The following is a 12,156-nucleotide window of genomic DNA, read 5'->3' as shown; positions in this document are numbered from 1 at the left end:
TGAGATGTATCACTAATATTTTTACCAAATGAATCCTCGAGACTTATTTATTTTAAATTAGAAACTGTACCTAAATAAATAAATATTGGGGGACATCTTACACAGATCAACCTAGCCCCAAACTAAGCAAAGCTTGTACTATTGGTGCTAGGCGACGATATACATACGTATATAGATAAATACATACTTATATACATAGAAAACATCCATGACTCCGGAACAAATATTAGTGTTCATCTCACAAATAAATGCCCTTACCGGGATTCGAACCCAGGACCATCGGGTTAGCAGGCAGGGTCACTACCCGCTAGGCCAGACCCGTCGTAAGTAGACTAAGTAGGTATCTGCCTACTTTGTTGTATCGCAGCTCATGTAAGTAGTATTGTTCAGTAGCCTTGGCTTGGGTTGGAAACTTCTACAGAACGCTTACCGCCTTCGTGGAAGGAATAAAATGGGATTCGTTTTATTGCCCGCGACGAGGCGAGCGTATAAAGTGTATCACGGATACAAGATTGCTTTCGATGTTATCCACGACTAACTAAATATCCGTATCACTTCAGTGACGTTGCTTGGTAATACTGTGTGATATTTACAGTAATAATACAACGTCGTGCCCCTGGGAACAGACGACCCTTCATTGATTAGAGCTTAGAATAATACAGCCTAGAAGGTGAGTTCAGGCACCCGTAGAGAAGCTAGTGAAATCAAGCAGTACTTATATATGTATTATACTGGTTTTAATGTTCTATTGTATTACCTGTTCTAAAGTTGAGTTTCGAAGAAATATATAGGTAAAACTTATTAGTATTTTTTTATAAAAAGCAAATTAATTATATTACACGTGTAGGTATCTCGCGTCTGCTTTGGGTGAAATTTGGCAAGGCTTTGAATTAAGCTCTTAACTTTCTCTGCATTTACATATCTTGAAAGTTGATCTTCTCATGCCAGCGTAATTACTTGGCAACGTAATGTGGGTAAATACCTAAATATCGCTTAAACAAAAAAAAGCTGTAGTAATATTATTTATTTTGCCATCGGCTTAGTCACTAGCTTCTCGATATGCGACTACCTACATACCCTTCTTGTTTTTCTCAGGTTTTACAAATGAAGTATGTATATAGATAGATAATATAAATGCCTGCAAAGTTCATTCACATACTTTTAAATTCGTGAGATAACCGTGTGACCGGTTTTATAACCGAAATATTCCCGATAACCTGGGACATTTCGAGATAACCTATTAACAAAATAGATTTTATCGCCACGCTATCGATACTATTTAGCTAATGAATGACTGGTGAAATATATATTAATTACTTTAACTTTACGAGTATTAAGCTATTAGATATTTCACGATACAAAATGATTAATGTATCCATTAATACTTAAGTAAAGTTTAGTGACCCTGTATAGTATTTTTGTTGATAAATAAATAATAATAAATAAATAAATACATATTATAGGACATTATTACACAAATTGACTAAGCCCCACGGTAAGCTCAAGAAAGCTTGTATTTATTGTTAGAAGCTTGTGTTGTTGCTTATGTTAATAAGTGTTTTTTTGAATCTTGATAGCTAAAATTATTATGCAATTATAAAAGGTATCTATGGGTTTATTAGTCAGAAATGGGGCGGCATGTAGGCGTTTATTATAATATATAAATGACTACCTACAGGTCAGTAGCCGTAATAATACTGCATATCTAACTGGATTTATTTTACTCGAGGCTGAATTTGTACGAGCAGGTATACAATGCTTTATATAAATATAATAGAATATTGTCCATGATTGGGTGTTGCTGGCGTCGACCCTCCAAAGTATAATCTATGTGTGCATCTGTCAGTCATTTTTCATTTTTTTCACGGAAATTTCATTTCGCAGTGGCCGCAGCGCACCTGGCTGGATGTTTCAAAAAATATTGTTGGCTATTTCCGGCGTGTATTTGGTGTGTATTTGACAGGATTCTATCAGAATAAAGTATTGCTGAAGAAATGGGTCATCCATATTTTAAAGCCAAAATTGTTACGTTTGGCGTTGGTACATTTATTTGTCTATAAAACTTTTATTTTTATTTGAAATTAGTTCGCCTCTACTTGAAAATATGGTTTATTATAAAAAGGAATGGTGTAGGGACATGTATAGACTCTTGTATGTCTAATGAAATTAGATAATACCGAGATTTATTTAAAACTTTATAATGGCATCAATAATATACTTACATGAGAAATGTGTCTTTGTATCCCGATTTAATATATAAATATACCTTACAGGAAATAAAGATATTTATTTTCTATTACAAAAGACAAGTAGGCAATTTTCAGTTTTCTGTAAAACTTAGCCAATAATTCTTATGCTGGGGCTATTACGACCGCGTACAAAATGAAAGTTTCATCTGAGCCGGCATATCTGATAAAAGTTGCGGGGCTGAACCCATGCAGAAGTCGCCTCTAATACAAACGGTAGCGTGTTAGCCCGTACGGTAGCCGTTATCCAGTCCGTGTTCACGCTTAAGTATACCGTATGGTATTTTTTGCAAGTAATATTTCCAAAAAATATGTCATTAAGACATGGCTGTATTCATTTTCATAAAATTATACTCCTGATACATAATGAAAAGCTTAAAGCTTGAGTGTGGTTTTATGAAACGAGCCAAGCTAATTATGTGCAATTGCATACAATACTTTTTGTCCGATAGCGAAATAACATAATTTTAACATTAAAATGAATATAAAGATAATATCTCTAAATTTCCTACAGATTTGTATGAAACAACTTTCGAAGGCGGTACTGGCGGCACTGTAAGTAGAAATATCGTTATTGAATAGTACAGTGCAAGCGAAGAGGATGTGTTCTGTTAGCAAATAGGTAATCTTGCGCCGTCTGCCAGGAGAAGAGCAGAAGCAGCATCCTACTTGTTCAGAGACAATTCATGATATGTCAATTATATTGCCACTTTATTGTGAAAGTCCTCGGGCAAACTGATGTCAGAGATCCGTTTTAATTTTAGGTTTCCTGTAGAGTAGCGCATTGGGAACCTTAAATACCTACTGTGATGTAGGTACAAATAAATTAAACAGATGCAACACTGGTCAGCTGGCATAGCGCAGGCGATGTGACGACGAGTCCTTAGAGTAATTGTTTGAATTACAATTATCCCAAGATTTATACTAGATTAATGAATGAAAAAAAGCGGCCAAGTGCGAGTCGGACTCGCCCATGAAGGGTTCCGTATTTAGGCGATTTATGACGTATAAAAAAAAACTACTTACTAGATCTCGTTCAAACCAATTTTCGGTGGAAGTTTACATGGTAATGTACATCATATATTTTTTTTAGTTTTATCATTCTCTTATTTTAGAAGTTACAGGGGGGGGGACACACATTTTACCACTTTGGAAGTGTCTCTCGCGCAAACTATTCAGTTTAGAAAAAAATGATATTAGAAACCTCAATATCATTTTTGAAGACCTATCCATAGATACCCCACACGTATGGGTTTGATGAAAAAAAAAATTTTGAGTTGTTTTTTTTCTATTTTTGTGTGAAAATCTTAATGCGGTTCACAGAATACATCTACTTACCAAGTTTCAACAGTATAGTTCTTATAGTTTCGGAGAAAAGTGGCTGTGACATACGGACGGACAGACAGACGGACAGACGGACAGACAGACAGACAGACAGACAGACATGACGAATCTATAAGGGTTCCGTTTTTTGCCATTTGGCTACGGAACCCTAAAAACCAACAATTAAATTGATAGTACCTAGTAGTAGTGCCAAAATTATGTCATATGGGCATTCCTGATTGATTAAATTATACGTATCAATTAAATATTACGAGTATTAGGCTTGAATTATACAGATTCAGTTTGTACCAGACGTGGGACGAAGGAAATGGTTATGACTTTAGCAGTTTGTATTATGACTTCCAACGTACTTAGAGTCAAAATCACCAAACTAATTTTGGTAAATGAGGTGTCAATTAATTTCAAATAAACTAAATTTGTTTCTATGTTACGGTTTTAACAGGCTTTGAAATATGAGGAAATGTTTTTGGGTGGTGTAACTATTTTTTGTTGTTATTCTCTCTTGATGTCCAGAGGACAATAGTGGTACAGTTTGATAGAAGAAATGCTGTATCAGGTTCAACTAACATGCTTAGCTAATGGCCCATTATGGAAATGGCTTATACAGATAAGATAAGATAAAAGATAGTTTATTCAAGTAGGCATAATTACAATGCGCTTATGAACGTCAAATAAAGCTAGGTAGACCGGCTCCAACCCTACACCTCTGCCCCGAGAAGATTTAAATCCCCCCTCAATTGGAGGAGGATATCCCAATATGGGACCGGTTTGTTGCCGGCAACAAACTCGGCGGGACACATCTTTTCAAAAAAAAAATTACGTCTTATAATTAACATGCATTACGAGAAAAGAAGGAAAAAGAAATACAATTTAAATTACTATAGAATTCATGCAATTATATACATAAAAAAAAAAAATATGTTTATTTCAGACTTTTACATCCATAGTGTTAGTCTACTTACATCGAAAACTTAGAAACTAGATGTTAGTACCTACATATAAATACATAATTAAAAACAAAAACAGAATTAAAAACAAAAACAGAAAAACAGAAAAAGGAGTCACCCAATATACATTTTATGCCCTTCCCGTCACAATACTGACCCAATATTTTAACATTGGGCAGTCAAGGCGTCCAGCTACCATCCTCAGGATGTTGTTATTACTGTGTTGTTATAAGGTGTAATAGAAATTAGATTTAAAAATATATACATATATACATGGAATCATACAAATACGTAGCTCTTTCAGAAAATATATCAAATACTTACAAAAGGAAAAGAAAATATAGTTATTAAAATAAATGGGAAAACATATATAAATCTGATTGATTCTTATGAATTAAGTACCAACATAAAATATTTGATGTGCTTTCTTAACTGAGCTGTGTCACCTATAACTCTATACATAATGTTTTTAATTGCTACTAGTTTTTATTAGTTTCTGGTTTGGACCATGCACGTTTGTCTGTCAAGTAGTCCTCGACGAAGTAATTCTTAAGAGCTGTAGGGCTATGATGGCCGGCTCTTTATCATTTGTCACCATGGCTGTCACGTTCTAACAAATATGTAAGTGCGAAAGTGACGCATAGCATGACAGGTGATAAAAATACGAGCATGATAGCTGGTCTGGAAAGGGTAATCTTAAAGCATCCTCCGGTAACTTGTTATAAAAATGAATGCATTGCCCAACGAATGACTTTTGTACTTTACGGACACGAAACTTTCTGATAGCAAGCTTATTTTTATTTCTAGTGTTAAAGTTATAGACATCAGAATTCTTAGTGAATCAGTCTAGATTCTTAATAACATAAATAATACTATCATATATGTATTGGGAAGCTACAGTTAAAATATTAATTTCTTTGAAAAGTTATCTTAATGATTCACGCGTTAGTTATATATAGAACGAATGGCTCTCTTTTGTAAGACAAATATAGTCTGTATGTCAGCTGCTTTGCCCCAAACCAGAATACCATATGACATTACACTATGAAAATAACTATAATAAACAAGGCGAGCTGTTTCAACATTAGTCAATTGTCTAATTCTCCTCACGGCGTAAGCGGCCGAACTTAATTTGTTAGCCAGTGTTCCTATATGAGGACTCCATTGTAGATTTTTGTCCAATGTTAAACCAAGAAACAGTGCTTGATCTACCATCTCTAAGCATTCATTATTCAAAAGTATTTTATTATCGACTGGTTTAACATTCGGCAAAGAAAATCTAATACATTTGGTTTTCTTAGCATTAAGAAGCAAATTATTCATAGTAAACCAGTTAAGTACATCAACGAGTGTGCTGTTAATTACACTGTAGATCGGTAGATTTCCGATCAACCTTAAAAAGTAATGATGTGTCATCAGCAAAAAGAACTATTTCACAAAGATTTTCTACTATACATGGCAAATCATTTATATAAACCAAAAACAGGAATGGACCCAAAATAGAACCTTGTGGCACTCCTAATTGGACTACAGCTCCGCTAGACTGGGTTTTGTTTACAACAACTGTTTGTGTTCTATTGCTAAGGTAAGAAGACATAAAGTTTAGGGCATTTTCTGACAGACCATAGTGTTCTAATTTCAAAATGAGCGTTCCATGATCCACACAATCAAATGCTTTAGTAAGATCACAAAATATGCCAATTACATCACATAATTTTCCCAAATATTAAAAATATAACACTCACAAGTCTTATAACTAATAGAAAAATACATATTTGGTAAATTTTAATAGCATAAAATCGAACCTTAACAAGGGACAAGAAACAGCTGATTCACCCTATAACATAAAAACCGGAGTTGGATATAAAATATTTGCTGGCTTTTCAAAATAGACTTTTAAATTCTACGAAGTGTGGCTAATTTCGTGATATGTTGCACGGCTGATATTGTATTGAGCCGTCAAAAAATAACACGGAATGGCGCCCCAGGCTGTCTGTCCTCGACAATAGGCGGCTCGCTGTCTTTTTGTTGGCGCACCTCACATATTAGTTTCAGTTGCTTTGAAGAAAATTACGTTACCACTCGCACATGAGAAATATTCTTCGCAAAATATTGTGTACAGTAAATATTTGTTGTCAACCTCAACCACTAAAAGCACATAACTACGTTACAGAAAGAAAGTCAAATACGAAACATGTAGTATATAACACTACTTTGCCTGCCCATGTATCCAAATGCAGCTTTTCTAGTCAATGGATAGGTTTACTTGACTATCCAAGGATAGAGCCATCTTTGGAATATTTTAAGTAAGTAAGTAAGTAAGTAAGTATTATTTTTGAAAGCTAAACAAGTTATTTATGTAGTACCTTCTTATTGCAAAACAATTTTTCTTAGTTCAGTAGTTGTAGTACATATTTTCATTTTACCTCAAATCTTTGTAGGTAAGTACTCTGCCAGTAACTTTTAACGATGCTTCGCAAAGCTTTCGTGTCCTTATTACACATTGTTAAAAGTGTGCTCTTCGTTTTTTGTGCTTTTTATATGTATGACTAGCAGCTCCGAATAACTATAAAAAGTATATCAGATGTTCAAAATAAATTGTAGGTACCTAAAGTCTATTTTTTTATTCGGTAGACTAAAATGACATTTCATAGTATGAAATGACATTTTATGTTCATACTATGAAATGTCATTTTAGTCTACCGAATAAAAAAATAGACTTTAGGTATGATTTACACCAGCTAATAGCCATATAATGCATGACAGACGATAGAAATGCAACCATGCTGCCGCCGCAAATTTTAATAAATAATAGAGGATATCCTCTTGTTATGGTTCATTTGTTGACTCGAAGTAAAAATAATCTAAAAAGTAGTTCCATGTAAAAGGATTAACAAACATAATATGTTTCTAAAAACGCCCTGGAGCCAACTTTAGCAGAATTTTATTTAAATCCCGGCGCATCGCAATGCCTGGCTTTGGTAGTGACTGTTGGTCATTAGATTTACTTCCAATTACACCGCCTGACCCCGCGACGTCGGACAGTATGGACTAGTAGGTATTGACTTCTAAAAGAAGCCAAGCCGCGTGCATTCTAAAGTAAAATGATAATGATAAAAGTGTATTTCATTCCGAATACGAAATTTAAAACCGACGTCCAGTTAACATATAAGCACCTATCTGTTTTCAATCAATAGTCTAGGAATATATATTTATGATTTTATTGTAGTGTAATTAAAGTTCTAAATAATCCTTGAACATTATGAACAACAAAATTAACGAAATCAATTGTTGATATAGTTAATAGAAGTAGGTTATAGTAAAAATTAATAGTTTTCAATGAAAAGAGTTTCCTACTCGCAAGTATATTTTTCGCGGTATCTTAAAATATAGGCAACTATTGTGCAGACAAAATAAACTCTCCGGTTATTGATGGTATTAAATATTAAGTAGTCGGACCAACAAATCAACGTGATAGATTGCAATAATGCCTTAATTTACACATATATAATTAACGTTTTTGGTGGCACTGCTTATAGTTTGTAGCTTTCTAGTAGAGCCCGAAGGTTTATCCTATTGTCTATTGTTCAGTAAAACCGCACGTGCTACTTACCTGCAAAAAAGGGTCCTTATTATTCTATTTGGCACCTGAGCGCGGGCTAGTCCAACGCTCAAAAAACCAGTGTAGGTGCATGCGCTCTCCGATAACGCGCCTTTGTTACGCGTCTCGATGACACATTTTAGACTGGTTCTGTAGCGTTCGACTCGCCGGCACTCAGTAACCGAAGTACCGATTTTTTATGCAGGTGGTTGTGGCACGTGGCACGAGCGGTTTTACTTAACAATAGACAATAGGATTAGCCTTCGGGCTCTATTAGAAAGCTACAAACTATACCACGCTTTGACATTGCAAAGTCTGTGCAGAGTTAGCTTGGTTCGGTTATATGTAGTAAGTATGAAAATATGTCAGAATTGCCTAACATTTGACATACTTATAAGTAGGTAACCGAAAATGGTGTCCAATAGTTTCTTATATCTTTGGCACGACCTGGCTCTGATTGCCAACGCGCCAATAACCCGATTTACATCCAACCTGGTTCAGGATTAAAGCTGTTTTATTCTTGTAACAACTTCCAACCCATAAAACTATGCAAAGTGCAAATAACCTAACCAAAATTTAAAAAACCCCCCGACTATAAGATTATAAGAGCTGATGATCTTCAAACGGCTGAACAGATTTTCATGAAACATGGCTAAGAACACTCGGGATAAAATTATCTATGACACAAAAAAACTAAACGAAAATCGGCTCATCTGTTTGGTAGCTACGATACCACAGACAGATACACCGACAGACACGTTAAACTTATAACACCCCTCTCTTTTTGCGTCGGGGGTTAAAAATGCCACTGAGAAACTGGGTCAAACGTTTTTTGTAGGATTGGTTATTATTGTAATTGCAGCTATTTACCTACGCTATAAAAGTAATGTATAGGTACCAAATTAATAAAAGGACTTGTTTTTTTTTAATTAATGGTATTCTTTATGTTGGAATAGGCAAGCTTTAGACCACAATTTCACCCGATGTGACGATGAAGTCGAGGATGAAACATGCTTTGGTTGATTAAAGTAGACGCAATGTGAACTCATCCACTGGTAAACTACCGTGTAGTGCTACGTCGTAGCCCGTAGCATAAGTTTTCCCGCCATGTAGTGAATTAATACGTCGTAGAATTGTACCGAAAGCGTGTCGTGATTAGCACTAATTCGTTAAGAGATAATATATGTAATAATATGTATCAACTAGGTACTTAATTGCTCAAATGTTTGCTCACATTAATCCGATGTGAAACGATTGTTTGATTTGACGAATACATATTTTTTTACCGACACCACAGCTCGTAAAAGGCTTTAATTCTTTATTCTTCGAATATTGATAAAAAAAATTGCTTTTTAGGGTTCCGTAGCCAAATGGCAAAAAACCGAACCCTTATAGATTCGTCATGTCTGTCTGTCTGTCCGTCTGTCTGTCCGTCCGTATGTCACAGCCACTTTTCTCCGAAACTATAAGAACTATACTGTTGAAACTTGGTAAGTAGATGTATTCTGTGAACCGCATTAAGATTTTCACGCAAAAATAGAAAAAAAAACAATAAATTTTTGGGGTTCCCCATACTTCGAACTGAAACTCAAAAATTTTTTTTCATCAAACCCATACGTGTGGGGTATCTATGGATAGGTCTTCAAAAATAATATTGAGGTTCCTAATATCATTTTTTTCTAAACTGAATAGTTTGCGCGAGAGACACTTCCAAAGTGGTAAAATGTGTGTGTCCCCCCCCCCCTGTAACTTCTAAAATAAGAGAATGATAAAACTAAAAAAAATATATGATGTACATTACCATGTAAACTTCCACCGAAAATTGGTTTGAACGAGATCTAGTAAGTAGTTTTTTTTTATACGTCATAAATCGCCTAAATACGGAACCCTTCATGGGCGAGTCCGACTCGCACTTGGCCGCTTTTTTATCCACAAGAGTGGCAAAGTAACCGGATACAAATTCTGAGTTGTTTCCTCATGTTGACTAGTAGAATTTACTTAATAAGTAATGATTTTGAATGATGAATGTTTAATAACGGTCATTATTAGTAAAACAAATTACCTACTATTAGATCTCGAATGTTATGAATAGAACGTGCGACTGCCTCCTATTTACTAAGCACATAATATTGTACAAGCACATTGGTTGTACATAATATTGTACATTTTTTTTTTCATTTATTTACAAACAAGATATATACAGTGTATTACTAAAAGAAATTAAAAACTAGCTTAAATCTAAAATAGGCCCTTGAGGCATTGTACCAAGGATGCTGGCGACATTTCCTCGCTGTATCGCAATGCTGATACGTTGTGCGAGGTAGCCGCCAGCTCTTCGGTCACCAGTTACGTCAACCAGAAGCTTCGCGATTTCTGCGAACAACTTATGCGCGCTGGGACCCCATGGACCTAGAGTTTCAACTCCAAATGGTACAAAATGGTACTCTCTACCGAGGCTCTTATATTTGTTACGTTTTAATATTGTACATTGTATTTAAAAACACCTTTTCCAAACCTCTCATTCTATTTCAGAGAACGTGAAGAAAAATGTGGCCATAACTGAGACTGGCTCCGAGCGACGGCGCGAATACAAATCCGAGACAAGTTGCATATTTCCATATTAAGCAAGCATTTTGTCTGCTAGCTCCGGCGCGTAGGTATTCTTGTTGAATGTGCGAGCTTGGCTGAATCGAGTTCGCGGACACACCAGTATAAAATTACCTCAACACGTGTACGTCCACGTTTGGCGAACGCGCTGCGAATTCACCTTGAGTGACATTCGAACTTTTAAAATCCGTTTATCTTTTTGTTATTTCTTGCAGCACATCTCGCGTTGGTGATAAAGTAGGTACCAGCAACATACCATTACCATTACCATTCTTAGACCTTCATTTAAAAACAAAATAAAGAAAAATAACCTGTGCCTAAATGACCTAACCGTATTGCAGGCACCATACTTTTTAAACTCACCGCACACATGACGCTCACCCGTGCTTGGTACTTACCTAAGCAATTGGAATTGTTATCCCAGGAACCTGCGAGTACATGCGGTGCTACGTATGCATGCCATGTTTATGTCATTATCGGAGAAGTAAAAGCAAGTAAATACTTAAGTCAATTAATATAAAACTTTATTGTTGAGGAGGTAATTAATGAATATACAATTATCATCATACAGAAAGCTCATCCACCTCAGGTTTCGTCAAAATAAAATGCATTTTTTCACATATGTCATCCGCAACACGCATCGTCAAATTATACAGGAAATTGGTCATTACAAAATACATAATAATGAGCCATAAACCTATATCCTAATCCGGTAAGTACCCGGCACAAATGTCCCCAAAATACCAGCGGCGTTCCCGCGCTGAATAGCCAACGATATACGCTGGACCAGGTACGAACCAGACCTAGGATCGCAACCCCTATCCCGCAAGCGTTTTCCCAGGTCCCTCACAAAAACCTTCGCCTCGGAACACCAAGGACCAGCCGACTCAACAGCGAGAGGGACAAAATCGTAAACCGGCTTCAAGTTTGAGTACTTGGCATGTTTCTGTCTCGCGGCGTTCTCCGCAGCCCCCCCGGCCGCCCGTATTGTCTGTGCAAGATGCGATGCGGCAAAGGTGCTCACACATGTAGCATCCCACAACAGACTCCGACCTTTAGCCCAAGGAACAAGAGTGAGACCGTCTGGCCTCTTCCCGTCCGTCCGACTAAGACCCTGCGGTTCTAACACGCACGGCAGGTTAGCCAATACCATCGCTCTGCGCACAATATCATTAATCGCATGATGTCGAGGAAACCTGCCAGCACACCGCGCACAACTCAATCCATGGTGCCCGTTTGTCTCCACCATCACCCCACAGACGCACACATGAGGCTCGCACACAGTACACCCGAGCCTTAAAGCAGCACCAATCCTTAGGGAATCGTTATCTAACAACGTCCCCAAGTGCGAAGACGGCAAGGCGTGCAGCCAGGCCCCAGACTCAGGTGCAACCACCGCTTTTAACCGAGC

Source organism: Cydia amplana, chromosome 4, assembly GCF_948474715.1.
Source record: "Cydia amplana chromosome 4, ilCydAmpl1.1, whole genome shotgun sequence".
NCBI classification, from domain to species: domain Eukaryota; kingdom Metazoa; phylum Arthropoda; class Insecta; order Lepidoptera; family Tortricidae; genus Cydia; species Cydia amplana.
This window is presented reverse-complemented; position numbering follows the sequence as displayed.